The following is a 15,572-nucleotide window of genomic DNA, read 5'->3' on the forward strand; positions in this document are numbered from 1 at the left end:
GGCGCAGCGCCATTGGGTAACGGCGCTGCCCGTCAGGCGCGCCGCCTTTTAAAGGCGGGGGAGGGGAAGGAAGGGGCGGGGTTTGGCCTGCCGCGCGCGGGCTGGCGGGAGCTACGCGCCGGGCGCCCTGTGCACGTGGTGGGCAGGAGCGGGGGGTCACGGTCATGCGTGGGGGTTTGCACGGCCGGGCTGCCGGTGGGGGCGGCTGGCCGGGCCCTGCGGGGGGTGGGGGGCGCTGCTGCCCCTGTGAGCGGGGCTTCGCACCCCCGCACGCGTGGGGGGGCGGGTTGCGTGTGGGAGGTTGCGTGTCCGGTCACACGGAGGGGAGACTGGATGGGGGGTGTTGGACCGCCTCCTGTGCCCCCTTGTCTGGCCTCGGCGGGTGCAGATGGGGGTTTGCACATCCCCTTGCGCTGGGGTGGGCTGCGCGCGGGGGGTTGCGCCCTCTGCTTGCCCCCACGGGGGGCGCAGACCCCTAGTTGTGCGGTGGTGGTCGGGCGCTGGCATGGCCCGGTGCACTGGGGGGAGCTGCTCGCTCGGGAGCGGGGGGGGGGTGTTGCACGACTGCTTGGGGAGGGGGGGTGAGGCTCCAGGCACCGTTTGGCGAGCGGCGGGTGCCACGCGTGGTTGCAGAAGGGGGCTGCAGGCGGCGGGTTGCGTGGAGGACTGCGAGCAGGATTGCACGGTGGGCTGAGCACCCGGTTGCATGGTGGGAGTCTGCACCCAGGTTTTGTAGGTCTCGTTGCACCGGTACCGCCGCCAAGTTTTTGCATGCAGCATCTTGCACGTGGAGGGATGCGCTGTGGGTGCGGGGTTTGCATCTGGGGCAATGTGTGGGTCATGATGCTGGGGGGGTCGCACACCTCGGGGTTGTACCCTCTCCTGCAGGCTCCGAAGGCGATTTCCAGCGTCACTTTTCCTGGCAGACCTGTTCTGCTGCATCCCGGTTGCTGTGGGAGCACTCACCCCACGGCAGGCTGGGGGCTTCCTGGACACCCCAATTAAAATTTGGACCCCATCAGCTTGTCACCCTGCCAATGGCTGTGCACGCCTTGCAGTTAAACTTGAAAAAAAAAAAAAGCTACAAATAAAGGATGTAAAAACTCCTCAAATAGGGAAATGGGCAGGGGGTGACGTGATGCCAAAGCAAAACCACAGGTGAATACCACTGGGTCCTGTCAGGTCTGGCCAGATCTCAATCTGGGTTTCCCACCGCCCCCCACCACTGAGAAGAAGCCATGGTCGTTACTGTTAATTTGCATTATTTTTTCTTAATATGCATGAAGGGAGCTTTGCAGACATACAGGATATATTGGTCAAGGTATATGCATGAGCAAACAGCCATGTGATAGCATGATCCTTTAATTTTGAGGCACCTCTGGGTGGATACGTATGGTTTCTATACATCTGGAAGCATGGGATACTTTTTTGCTATTTAAAATAAAAGTATTTCTATATTTAAAGCTTCGGTCCTGGAGGATGCTGATCTCCAGCTACACTGCGGAATCTGCCCATAAGCCACTAACATACTTAACACAAAGCACGAGCCAGGCTGGAAGTGTTAGTCCCTCCCCAACAAGCAATTCCAAATATTTATATGTTGATTCTTTTTAACTTTGGGACTCAAATAGCCGGAGACATTTTGGCAACTCGGTGGCAGAACAAAAAAACCAACATGGGAATCTGCCGGTCTATTCCGCTTTGTGTAAACTGAGCGGAGAAAATATTTCCTGTTCAGGATCAAATAGTGAGAGTTCAGCCAGCCAGTTTCTCTGGTTATTTGAGAAGGGGTTAAAAATGGGATCAAAAAGACTCAATCTTGCCAATTTGGTGCCATATTTGGGCAGGAAGGTATTTTATTTTAGGGGGGGGTCTCAAATACAAAGTCACCCGCTGGTGTAGGAAAAAAATTAAGGGGTGAAGGGGAGAATTGGTTGCAATGCTGCCTGCGGTGCTGAGGGCAGAGCATCCCTCTGAGACTGAAATTTATTTGTGACAGCTGATATTGAAGTACTTCAAAAATAGATGTTTGGAAAAAAAATAAGTTTGTTGGGGGAGTTGAGGCTGGATTCAATACCAGCAATATTCTGTCATTGCAGAATTGTACTTGCTGCTTGCCTACGTTCTGGGGTTTCAGTTGACTCTGAGATCTTCCAGTATTGGTGTTAGGCACGTCAAAATCAATTTAATTTTGAATTTGGTGTCTGCTTTGGGGCAGCAGCAGCAAAAAAGTATTTCAGGGGAAAAGCTGAGCCTACAAAGTGTCTCTTAACTTTGCTGATGAGCCAGAAAAAAGGAGTGTGTTCGGCCATATGCGGGGTTTGCATCTCGTCCTGTGCCTTTTTGCTACCGGAGTCCTGGTCCGAGAGGCGTGCCGTGAAGTAAATGGAAGAAAAATGGGAGAGTTAAGGAATAAAAGGAGAATTACCATTTCTTTTGGTTTGTTTCAGATCCTGTTGCTCCATGTGGTGCTGATGGAAATAGTCCATGTTAGTGCTGCCGCTCCTGTTAGGGCTTCGAGATCCGAGCAAGGTTGGTATTAATGGATGTACCAGGATGCTGAGCAAAGTAATAACTTAAAAATAATAAATGCAGGAGACCAGTCCCAGCCCTCTTCAATAACTACATAAATCGGCAGAAATTCATCTTAACAGATATCTAAAATAGAGGGTTGCAAACCCCAAAGCCAGTTACCTCCTCGCTGGCCCCAGGGAGGGCGGCTTTGAGCCGCAATTCTGCCGTTTTGTGTGTTTATGCACATCACTGGCGGTTTTGGGGGTGAAACCAGGCTCCTCTTAAACCTCCCGTGGTTGCTCCTGTATAAGTGCTATGCAAAAATTAGGGTCACCAACACCTGGCGTGAGAAATGAGCCCTAAAACCACCCCAACCCCCTTTTTGTTGGGTGGGGTTTTGTTTGGTTTTTTGCATTCTTGCAGTCACGGAGGCTGGATGCCCCATGTGAGGCTGGAGCACATTAAATGCATCCAAAAACTGGGGTTACCCTGCACTGCGGGATGGCAGAGGGCACGCAGCGTTCCTCCAGCGCCGCTTCAGGATGTGCCCAGGCTCTCGCAAAGCCACCGTGGGCTGCAGCTCCCCAGGGACGCTGTGCAAAGACGGGGTGCAGCAGGATTTGCTCCTCAAAGAGTTTGATAAATTGCTGCTAGAAAACAGCCAGGACCTTGGGAGACCTTCTGCTTGCTTCTTGACTGACCGGAGCTAGGAAAGGTTTTCAGAACCGGAGGGAAAATCCTCTTTGTGTTAAAGCAGCTTATCCCGTGGAGGTTTGCTGGGTGAACCTTGCGCGAGCGGTGAAAAAAGGGGCGAATCTGGGAAAGCAACTTGGGAAAGCATCCGGACGTGGAGCAGGAGAATGGATTCGCCTCTGGCTTCGGGTGCAGACTGAGGGAAAGCTCCCGGCTTTGCCGTCAGAAAGGACTCCGGGTGAGATCTTTTGCTATTAGAAGCACAGACGTGCCTTTCCAAAGAAAAAGAATTAAAACATCTTAAAACTCCTAATATTTTCATGAGCAGGACTGTGTCCTGTAGTGGAAAACTTGGGATTTTCCCTGGTCAGAGCTCCCTGGGTTAGAGCATTTATAAACTAAGGAGATTCTTGTGAATAATACCTGCTTTGGGAAAGCAGTAGGGTCATTTGCAGCTGTACATCGTTAGCTGTAATTAAGTCAAGGACATACCCTGAATGCTGCTCTGAGTTGAATATAGTTTTTGGCCCTTTCTTCTGATCTTGAAGTGAGCTGGGTTTTTGCAGTAAACCGTGTTTGTGGTGTGCGTTTTCACGTAATTAATTCCCCTGTGATTGGGTTGACCTGGCGCTTTTGGAAAGGGCTTCTGGTTTTCTGCCCCTTGGTGTCAGGAGCGCCACCGTGGAGTAGCGATGCCACTAAATATTTACTAATAACTTAATGATGAGTAAACCTAGTGTATTAGAAGCTTCATGGCATATGTATTGTTTCCCCTTGATTTTTCTTCGTTGCAGGGTTGAAAATCTCAAAGCTGCGTGTTCAGAAATTATTTTCCGAAGCTCTCCTAAGCAAAGTTCAGCATTTTTTAGCAACTCTTATAGCAATGAGGAGCCAGGAGGTGGCACTGGCTGGCAGCGCATTCGCCTCTCCCTCACTTCAGCAGCTCCTGGCCATGTTTTGGACCCTCTTGGCTCCCCTAGGAAATAAAATATTTTTGCTTTTCCAGGTTGGGAGCCTGGGCAGCCCCGCAGACCGGGGTGAGGGGTGGTGGGACTGGCTGCTCTGTGGGTGTGGAGGAGGTGGGTGGGTTGGGGTTGTACGTGCTCCGGCAGGTTGGGGAATTTCTGCCGGGGGGTTTGAAGGTGCTCGAGGGAGCTTGGGGCTCTGGCAGACCTGGGGGCCGTGCAGATGTGACCACCGTGAGCTCTGCCTCTTGGGTTGACTCAACCTCCATTGACTTGCAGGAGCCCCAAGACCACGTTGGGTGCACCTGAACCAGGTTTGCTGCTCATCCTTCCCCATAACTCTCCCCAAGAAAAGCACGGTAAACACATGGTGTGTGGAATGGCACATTCAGGGTTTTGGTTTTTTTTCCCCAGCTGGACTAAGAGGAGCCTTAAAAACTCAGATTTCTTCCCCAAAAAAGACATAATCTGCCACAGTTTGTTCTCCTTGCAGAGCTGATAGGGGCTGTGTTGGCTGGAGGAGCTTTTGTTTTGGTCCGACTTCTTACTGTGCCACAGATATTGCTGGTGTTTCTAGAAAATAAATAGTATAAAGAGGAATTCTCGGAAAACCTAGGTGGAAAACATCTGCCTGCTTTTTCTAGTTAGCCAGTAGCTGGTAGCTTATGGGTTTAAATGCTTGAAAAGATCCTTTTGATGAGATCAATGCTGATACAAGTTTCTTGTATTTGTTATTCCTGTTCTACTGGTGTTTACTGATTATCAAGCAGCTGAAACTGCACCACCAGTCACTACAAACCCCATGACGGACAGTTGCCGGCATGGAGGGTTTGTCCCAAAACGGCCCCATTTCAGGTGGTGACCTGGGAAGGCAGGACATGGCAAAATCTGCGTCTGGGAATGCTGTGGTTTTCCTGAAGAAATGGGGTGGGAATTGGGGCAGGAGGAGCAGGTTTAGCACACCGCATGGTGTGGATGGTGCCGGTGTCCCTTGTGTTTTCCTAGAGGGTGTTGGTGGCGTCACACTAGAGACCAAACAGATTGTTAGTACTTTTGTTGGCAGGAGTTCATATTTACAACTGAATAATAGGAAATCGGAAAGGACCTAGTCATTACAAAGCTTTTGAGTGTTTGTACAACTCTTATGGCTCGGGTTGGCATCACCCATTTATTGAAAACTTTGTACATAAAGTCACAGCTGGACTAAAGGTGGAGGTGACCGCTTCGTGGAGAGGATGTAATTTCCCACGCGGTGACAATGTTCTTTCCTTCATCGAGACCGTCGTGTCTGAAACGAGGGGAAAAGATGAGGAAGTGGTTGCTATGTCCTTCTATTGTGTTTCAGGCCACACTTCCAGCGGGATGGGGATTTTGCATGCACCTGGGATGTCGGTGAGCTTCAGCCCCTGGAAAAAAGGGGATTTGGGTGGTTGAGCAGTGGCAGTGCCTGGGGCTGTGACCCCGTTTGGGCCAGGGGTGCCGACAGTGTGGTCATGCCACTGAAGCTCCCGGTGAAGGCTGTATGCAAAGAGGTCACTTTGGAAAAATACCCTAAAATGCCTCTTCAGGTCACTAGTAGCAACTAAAGCTTCTTTGGTTGTCCCTAGCGTGGCAGCTGGATGCCTGAAAGGCTTAAATAGTTTTTGAATTATTTTGGAAAGTTGCTGCAAAGCGCTGCTTGCTGCTCCTTTAGGAAGAATTGAATTTTGCCAGCTTAAAGATGTGCTTTAAGTGAGCGCTTAAATCCTACGGGGCTTTAGTACCTTCTGAGGAGGAGCACGGGGGTCATAGCAGGAAACCCAGGAGGCTGAGGAGGAGGCTGAGGGGGAGGTGACACTGGAGGGGCGATCCCACCGACTCCTGAGGCTCCTGGCAAGTCAAGGAAAATAAATCAGTGGGAAAAAAATCACTTGTTTTAATGTGCTAAAAGCTAGTGGCAGAGCTCGTGCCCCAATGAGCCTCTGACTTCTGAACTGTTCCTGGTGATTGCTGCCAGGGGGAGAGATTGCATGGCTGCCCAGGAACATCCTTATCTGTCACTGGGCAAAGCCATCACTGAAATCCAGGGGGTGGCATCTGCTTTTGGAAATCCCTTCCCCAAAGCCCTGACGGTGCTTGGATGGATGTATAGGAAAAGGAATAACCTATGGTGTCAAAGCATAGGCTTCACTACAAATCATTTAGGTTGGAAAAGACCTTTGAGATCATCAAGTCCAACTTGGATCCAGGGGGATCCCTCGCTGAGACAGGTCTGATATTATTTAATTAGGAAAATTAGGGATTTTCCCTTCTCTTACCTTCTCTGCAAACTGGCAGAATAAATCCGCGGCAAACCAACCCCAGCTATTGCATGGGTGCCCTTTGGCCAAAGGCACGTGAGTTGTTCAGTAATTTAAAATCAGCATTTTTAATCCATTTATTCCTTCCTGTGACAGTGGGTTTGGCAAGGAAGGCCTCTTTCTTTTTTTTTTTTTTTTTTTCCAAAAATACGAAGAGAAAGCCCAACTCACCTCATATATGTACATGGTGGGTATTAACGTGGTGTTATCAGAATAATATTCTACAGTTGCATATAAGTAATCACCTGGAATGAAAGCATTGTCCTGATGAGGCTGTGCTAATAGGCAGCACAGCCAGTCAGGCATCTTACCCACTCAAACCGTTACAACAATGACACCAAGCATCAATTCCACAGGTTGGAAATTGAATTTTAGGGGCTGCCTGGGTTGAGTTTACTTGGGAGCTGTGATGGCAGCGTGCTGGGGGTGCGGGAGCCTGTTACTGCCGCAGGAATCGAAGCGATTCTCTGCCCAGGAGCAGCTGCTGGGGGTGTCCCTGCTCTTGGTCCATCTAAGTCACCTTTTTAACTTGGCAAGACGTGATTTCAGATGGTAACAAGAGCTACCGGGGGCAGAGCCGCTCCAGAAAAATGTTCTTTACTTTTCATCTTGGTTGATGTTTTACGCCACCTGTGCCCAAGAGTGGCTTAATTTATAGCAGTCAGCGTTGGGGCATGTGTTTCCTACAGGTTATTCACATCTGGGTCAGAGGTTCCTAGTGTAGTTCAGACACCAATGTTTTTATGGGAGAGGGTCTCCAGAGGCTCCTTTTAAAGCCAGTGAAGATACTGGGCACCAATTTCTCTCCGTTGACACAAAATGGGTAGGGGGGAACCTGTGCTGTGAGCACGTCGTCCAGCGTTGGACCAGATGTGTCCCACCCTTGTGTCGTGACAATATCATTGCGTGTCTTTTCCCCTCGGAATAGACCACATAATTTAAATTAATCTGAATACTTTGGGTAAATAAACTGCAGCTCTGCATGTCCTGCCCCGAGCACCCACAGGGACTGACCCGCCACTCAAATTCTCGCGCAGCCGCAATTTGGCAAACCTCTTCCTTCGTCAGAGTAGCATCTCCCCAGACCTCAGGTCCGTTTCCCTACGGGTATTTCTGCAAGGCTCCGACGCTGCAATATCACTATAAATAGATTTCTGAATCGTATGATGCTGCAAGGACCTGGGGCTGTGGCAGCCCCTGAATTTCCTTCTGCCGTGCACGGCAGCATTGAGCTTTTGGCTTAAATTAAAGATTGAGGGCGCCGAGGTGGGTGCTGGTGGCAGCACAGGGGGTGGGGTGGGTGCAGTGTTATTTGTAATTGCCAAGGACTAGATTCAGCGGCTTCTCAGAGCCTTTGCGGTGGTTTGTGTGGGCAAAGCTTCACCCTGCCTGCCGGAGGCGGGATGGAGACCTCCCGGCATCCCTTCCAACCCGGGTTATCCCAAGTTGCTCATGCAGCTTGCATGAAATAATTAAAAAAACAAACAAACAAACAAAAAGCAGTTTCTCACTGAAACGAGATGCGTAGTCATATAAAAACTCTGATATCTCCTCCTCTTCTACCTCAGCGTTCCCTAAAAACAAACAAGAAGTGAACGGTTCATCATGCGGCACCGCAGGCAGAGACCCGCATCGAGCTGGCTGGATACAGTCTCACATGAATAGTTTCAATGATTTATTGGCGCTTTGTGCAAACCCTGTTCCCTGGTGGGAGTAATGGATTCGCAATCTGGTCCGTAATTAAATCAGAGACTTCACAACAAAAGATATCGTGTTGCAGACCGGACCAGGGCTCATCCCAAGAGGGGGTTTTATTTCCTCTATTTTGGGCGCAGATGTGCCGGGAGAGGGAGATGCAGCAGCCTTTCCAGCGTGTTCCTGCACCCCCTACCCCACATTTATTTTGGGATGGATCTCAAAGCTCTGCTTCTTGTGTTTTGAGCCGCTCCTCGGCCACCGACCTGCCTGGTTTATTCCTGGTGTGCCTTTTGCTGCGAAATTGCTGAAGGCTCAGAAAGGAGCCTCACGTTTCCGTAGGGTCGAGTCACTATAAATAGATTTCTGAATCGTATGGTGTTGTCAAAACTGTATCACGTTGCTCATTTCCCTTTTCTAAATACAAGGTTCCATGCGGTTTCTTTTTCTCAGGGTCTTGTAAAGCAGACTAATTGAGAATATTAATATTGTAATACTCACATACTCGTATAATAATAGAAGGTGCTCATACAATAAGATAGTAAGATACTCATACCATAATATAAGATCTAATATTAATATTGTGATACTTATATATAGCAGATCCGCTCATCTAACAAGATAATTATAATATTATGAGTTACAGTGTTAAGAATGTTGATGATGCTGTCAGTGGTACCCGGGTCCAGCCATAGCTCTGGGTGCCCCTCTCCAGAATTTCCCCCCATTTCCTAACGTAGCCCCGGGTTTCTCAGCGCCGGCAGCGGGCTGAGCAAGAAGCCCAGATCCAAAACCTCTCAATTATTAGGAAATTATCTGAAAAGAGTGACCCAGCCCAAGACTTTCTGCCAGGGGAGCCAAAGGGGAAGGAGTCAAGTCTGCGGATTGTGGTACCGCGCAGCCTTCTCCATCGCTCAGCCCTGCCACGGGAAACGCCTAGACCCACCCTGTCCCCATCCCGAGCTTTCAGGGACACCGGGACCGCAGTCGGGAGCTGCGTGGTATAGCGTATGCTCGTCCACCCCGCGTGCCTTCCCACGCTCGCCCTCCATCCTTTCTGGCTCCGGCTCCCGGAGCGCATCCCCCCGCGCACGCAGCGTTCTGGGAAAGTTATTCCAAGTTGGCCGTTGTATTTACACTGGAGCCACACTAAGAATAATAAGAGTTGTATTTCCCAAAGAGCTTCCATCTGGAAATCCCCCCCCTCCGTGGCCGCTTTTAACCCCTGGCATGACATTTCGCATCGAGCGGGGAGGAGGAGGAAGGTTATTTGCAGCAGGCATGGCAGTGCTGCCCACAGCTTCACTTTCCCAGAAATGTTACTTCATTGCGTGTGTGTGTTCCCCCTTGTCCTACTCAGGTTCCTGCCACTCATCCCGCCTGGGGGCTGCCGGTGCCATGCCTCCCCTCCCTCGATTGCCCCCGCTTTGGTCCTCCCCATGGCCCCCAAGTGCCCACCTAATGCTTCAGGAAATCCTGTTTGGTGCGGGGCTTTTCTTTTCCCTTGCCTGTATCTGTCTCTCTTAATAGCTCCCAGCTGTATATCGCAAATTATTTTGAGTGCAATATGGAAAACATTAATTATCACGCTCTATTCTCCAAGCAGGGGCTGTAATTCTGCAAGCACACGCTGCGATCTCCAAGCACACAGACTATTCTGCAAGCACACACTTTGACTCATTACATCATGTGGTCCCCCATTATTTTTTTGGCTGCAGACCCCCCATCTCCAAGCAAACATCCCAAGACCCCACCCCAAGCGACCCGCAGCATCTCAGAATTGCAGAAATAATTCCAAACCCGGCGCTTAGCAGCAAGGTAAAATTCAATTGCAAGCCAGAAACCCAGCAAAACATATTTACCCAGTAAGAAATGAAGAACCAAGAGTGCCACAATTAAAAAGTTCGTCATCCTACACGTCGATGCCGTCCACTGGTGCAGCTCAGCACTGCTGCTCGGGAATTTCTTGAGGCGTCCCAGCGGAGGCAGGAAATGACTCTTGTGAGGGCTGGACCGAGCAGCCTCCGCGCGCTGAGAAAAGACGTTTTTCGGCCGTTTGCCGAGTGGTGTGATGGCGTGCTGGGCTCCTGTTATCTCTACGGGCCAGGAGATGCACGGTGGCCATGGCACCACTCCGGCGAGGGAAGGTTTTTCCCCCTTTGGCAAAGACTTTTCCCGATGGCTGAGTTGCAAATCTTGGGAAGTTACTCCCCAGGGAGGGTTAGTGCCACAGGATGAGCTTGCAGATAAGGGGAGGATGGTTTTGATTATGTTATTTATAGCAAATCCTTCTTGTCGAGAAGGCGGCGATTAAGAGGCGAAGGCAGGAACGACGACTGGGAGCCAGATTCAGTTCCAAACTTCCCTGAAAATCTTGGGGAACATTTTCTTGGCTTCATTTCCCCTTCCCATGCCTCAGTTTCTCCATCAGACAAAATGCAAACGGTCGCAGGCTTATTTTATTCCATAGTGACTAGAAATCCCTGGCTTGGGGCGCTTCAGGAGCCGCGTTCCGTGTTTACTGCAGGCTCCTGCAGGGCGAGGTGCCTTGGGACGGGTTGGCATCAGTTGCTGGTTTTCCTCTCTTCTCTAAAAATAAAATAGGAAAACATTTTTGGGGAAGAAAACAAAATCTAGTTCTTCTGCACCGTGGGGAAAAGCTGATATGGGTGCAGAAGGCCTCCGAGAAGGTGACGTGGTGCTGGTGGGAACTGGTGTTAACTGGGGTGTGAAGCAGCAGGGGACTGAGAGGAGCAGGACGTAAATCGGGTGTGAGCAAACCGGTGTGAAATCAGTTCCCACCGGGTGCTGCTCCCCACTGCGGGTCTGCTGCGGGGGGCGCCGAGGTCGCTGTGACTTTCTTGCTTACGCAGCAATAAAAATGAGTTTTCCTGGGGGAAACCCCATGCATTCCGCCACGACGGCTCCCTCCTTCCTCTCAAGCATGATGGGTGATGATGTGTTTGGGTGCTGGGGCAGGCAGCGGGCGTTAGCGAAGCGGGGAGGAGTAAGGTGCGTCTTGGGAAGGCCAAGAGGAGCTGTGCTTTGAGGTACGGTGAGAAGGAACCCCTAACTGGGGAGATCCCCCAGGAAGCGGGACGGGCTGCACGGCGTGCTCTCGCCTTGCCATTATCCACCATCCCTGAGGCATCCTCTCCCCCTCTTCAGAATCTGGTCCCAGCTCTGGATTCCACATTTTCCGCGGTTCAGTGGCTCAGGATGATGCTCCCAGCTGCATCACATCTCCCTCCCCCCCCTCAGAGGGTGCCTCCCACCCCGGGATGCAGATGAGAGGAGGGAAGTGGGCTCCGCGGCACGGCGGGGGCGTTTAATGGCAACCAGCTGTGCGGGGGAGTGCGGGCTGCCACGAGCATGGCCAGCGCTGTCCTCGTCCCCGGCCGTCGATTTCAGCCAGGGATCCTGGCGATCGTAAGCCAGGGAAGGATTTCTGTTGATCATAGCCAAGGATTCCTGTCAATCATAGCTAAGGATTCCTATCGATCATAGCCAAGGATTCCTGTCAATCATAGCTAAGGATTCCTATCGATCATAGCCAAGGATTCCTGTCAATCATAGCTAAGGATTCCTATCGATCATAGCCAAGGATTCCTGTCAATCATAGCCAAGGATTCCTACTGATCTTAAACCAAGGAGTCCTATCAATCTTAAGCCAAGGGAGGATTCCTATTGATTTTATGCCAAGGATTCCTATCAATCAAAAGCCAAGGAAGGATTCCTATTGATCTTAACCCAAGGATTCCTATCGATCTTAAACCAAGGAAGGATTCCTATCAATCTTAAGCCAAGGATTCCTATCAGTCCTAAACCAGGAATTTTTATCGATCATAAGCCAAAGAAGGATTCCTATTGATTTTAAGCCAAGGATTCTTATCATTCTTAAGCCAAGGATTCCTATCAATCTTAAACCAAAGACTTCTGTTAGTCCTGAGCCAAGGATTCCTATGAATTTTAAGCCAAGGATTGCCCAAGGCAGATTTTATTTTTCGACTAATACAGGACCCGGCTGAAGAACTTTCCAAGCACATCCCAAACACATTTGCCAGGCTCCTGGGGATGTACGTGCTTTGCTGAAAGGGCTTTTCTCATCCGTAGGGAGACGCATGGCAAAGGGTTAAGCACAGAGGAAAGCTGGGCGGCTGAGCAGACAGGAAGCGAATATCTCCAAACCCTCCCCTTGACCCTCAAAAATAACATCAAAACTCAAAATCTCAACCCAAGCAGAAGTCTGACCTCGTTGGGATGAATCCCACCGGAGCTGGAGCTGCCGGCTCAGCTAGGAGGTGCTTGGGTGGTGTGGGGAGAGGGAGAGCCATGGGAGAGTTACAATATTTTGGGTTTAAAGTGATGGAAGGGGCAAGGATGTTTTGTGAGGATGGTGGTGGCTTTTATTGGGTGAGTGGGTGGGGTGGGATGGACAAACTTCTTGGCATGGAAGCTTGGGGTTGGAACTGAATGGGATTTGCTGGTCTGGGGCTGAGAACGGCTCCTCAGGGTGGGACGTGATGATGTGAAACTTGGAAAACCTTGGGGAAAAATAAAAAATGTGGTACCTGCAGCATGGAACTGCCACTCAGGGAGCTGGATAAAAGGCACCGTAAGGTGGACACGGGGACAAACGAACCCTTGGCACCAAACTGGGCTGTGCTTTCACAGCAGCGAGCATGGGGGCATCCAGCTGGAGCATCCCCAGCAGCATCCTGCATCCTCGCGGCCTGAGGGATGGTCCTCGGCTGCTGGGGACCCTGGGGAAATCTGGGCCTTGATTTGGAATTGTGTTTCTGGCTGCAAAAAGAAAACACTCTATTTTTGTTCAGTTTTTTCCTTTTACGTTTGTTCTTGCTCACTTTTCATGTCTTGCAACACAAAGCAAAAACACCACCCGGAGAGCAGCCAAAAAAAGCAGCCAAACCAACATCTTTTCCATCTCCAATCCCATGCTCCTTTCCCAAAACCTAATGCCTGTTCTGCGCAATCTCTGTATTTTGTCTTTTTTTTTTTTTCCAGTGATTAAAGTTCACGTGCTGAGATCAAACCGTAAAAGGTCCTGCAGCGAGGGAGCAGCGTGGGAGTGATGCTTTCCACACGGGAAAACTCAATGTGGGAGCCAAAAAATAGATGTTTTTTCCAGAAAGAGATGGCAGAGCCGGCTCATGCTCCTCACGACGCTGAGGATGCTGCATCCCAGGGATGCTCGGAGCATCCCAGCGTGGTGAAGCCTGGCCGGCTGCGCTCAGGGGCTTGCACCACAACTTTCAGTTTGGTGCCGAGGATGAAGGATAAAATGAGCTCACCAGTGGCACCGGTGCTCGGATGCATCGCGTCATTTCCCTACTTTAATAGGCGGAAGCAAAACTTGAAGGGGAAATTTAACAAATGCAGCTGGTAAATAAGACTCTTCCCTTAACAATGACTTGTGCCCAAGCAGATGACATTAGCAGGATTCCTGTGGAAGTCGCCGGAGGGAACATTGTTCGGTGGTTTTGCTGCAGGAGATGGGAAAATGGATGAAGGAAACCCAAAAACTCCGTTCCCCCATGGCACCAGCTGCGGTGGTGATCCCAGCGCCGCGTGCCGGCTGGGAGGTAGGTGGGATGCGCTGCCCTGTCCCGCGGGAAGCCTTTGGGGAACGGAGGGGATTTTCTACTGCCCAGGCTGTTCTGGCTGCCCAATGGGGTTTCTGAGGCTGGATAAAGTTTTTCCTGCCCATCCCTGCCCTGTTGTGAACAGCGGCTGCTTGGGCTGGCCGTTGTTTTGAAATAAAGAAAACCCCTCATTTTAAAGCAGCGATTCTCCAAAAAATAAAATGAAACAAAAGTACAATAAAATATAATAAAAACGTGTTCCTGGTTTTGACGGCTGTGCAGCAGCTCGCTCTTCCCCTGGGCATCGTCCCCATGCGTGGGGGAGCCCCGGGGGTCTGTAGCCCCACACTGACCCACCGCCGGCGTTGGGCTGGGACAGGCACTGTGAGCGCTCGGTGTGTTGCCAGCTGCGGGAGGTGGTGCTGGGTGGCCCGTCGCAGAGTCACGCTGCTTTTCCAAGCATTGTCTTATTTTTTCCTTCCTTAATTAGAGCCAGATGGGCCACGTGAACCCCTGGGGCACATCCCAGGGCTCGAGATATGGGATGCTTTCCATCCCATCCCATCCCATCCCATCCCTTCCCTTCGGAATACCCCCGTGGCCGCAGCGCTGGCAGGACGGGAGTATGAATTGCACCCACAGGTACCCCAGGCTCCGTGCGTTATCGGGGGGTCGCCAAGTGGCTGGAAAAACTGGGAGCATCCTTGGAGCATCCTTGGAACAAGGAGTGGAGCTGTTCATGGTGCATCCTGTGGTGGCTCTTCAGTGTGTTTCAGTGCCCCAGGAGCAAAATAAGGGGAGAAGGGACAGTGACACAGCTTTGCCCAATTCTTTTATTTTTAAAAGCCTTTTTTTTCCCTGTTTCACAGCAATTCCTGATGGCTGCTCTACAGGGCACCATGAGGCACAACCTGGTATAAATCCAAGACCTCTGCTGCTTGCCCAGGAATCGGGAATTTTATTATTTTTACGCCACCTCTCATGGCTATCGAGCATCTCCTCCCTCCCCCCAATGCTTACAGCCTTCCTCCTCCTCCTCCTCCAAGCCGAGAAACCCAGCAGGAGAAAAGCAACATTGCAAACTGTTCCTGGGGCAAATGTGCAAGTTACTGGTGGAGGGGTACCTGGGGGGTTATTTGGGGTTTGCCAGTGGTGGGACCAGCGCATCCTCCAGCCTGGGGGGTTATTTGGGGTTTGGGCATCCGGGAAAGGGGGTATTTGGGGAAGGAACAGGGAAGGGAATTTGGGGAGGGACACAAGCACCCTGGTTTCACTTGGAAAATTGGATTTTCGTGCCAGGTCCGTGTGGCAGCGGGGGTTTTCATCCTCCTGCCCAGCTCACCGGGAAGCCCTGGGCTTCGTCGGCTCCCGGTTTTTCTGCTCTCCCAGGCAAATGTTGGGTCACTCGTGGTCTTTGGGCTGGATTTTCCCACGCTCCCACCCGGGAGCCGCCGGGAATTACCCCCTGAGCACAGAAGCCACCTACAGAAGGACCCTATATAACGATACTCAATATATATTCTATATTCTTCTGCCTTTCTGCAGCAGCTGGAGCTGGCGGTGGCTGCGGTTGGCCTCGCCGCTGTGTTTTGTCACCTCTGGGGGACTCACTGACATCACCCCCTTCCCCCCCCCGAAGCGATGGGGTTTTGGGGGGTGGTTTAGCCCAGGAATCGCCCCAAAAGCAGCGGTGGGGATGGGGTCTCTGTTATGGACCGAAAGCCACGTGTTTGTGTCCCAGCCGGGGTCGGGGACCCAGCTCG

General features: G+C 51.1%; 1 long non-coding RNA gene across 1 annotated transcript; it reads left to right on the forward strand.

Annotated features, from left to right (window-relative positions):
- The first annotated feature begins 155 nt into the window (after nucleotides 1–155).
- On the forward strand, nucleotides 156–14,878 carry LOC308054923. The gene is made up of 3 exons (XR_013924307.1): nucleotides 156–3,445; nucleotides 13,232–13,809; nucleotides 14,679–14,878. It is a non-coding gene; the product is annotated as an uncharacterized lncRNA (long non-coding RNA).
- The last annotated feature ends 694 nt before the right edge of the window (nucleotides 14,879–15,572 follow it).

Source organism: Falco punctatus, assembly GCF_963210335.1.
Source record: "Falco punctatus genome assembly, chromosome: 18".
Lineage (NCBI taxonomy): Eukaryota > Metazoa > Chordata > Aves > Falconiformes > Falconidae > Falco > Falco punctatus.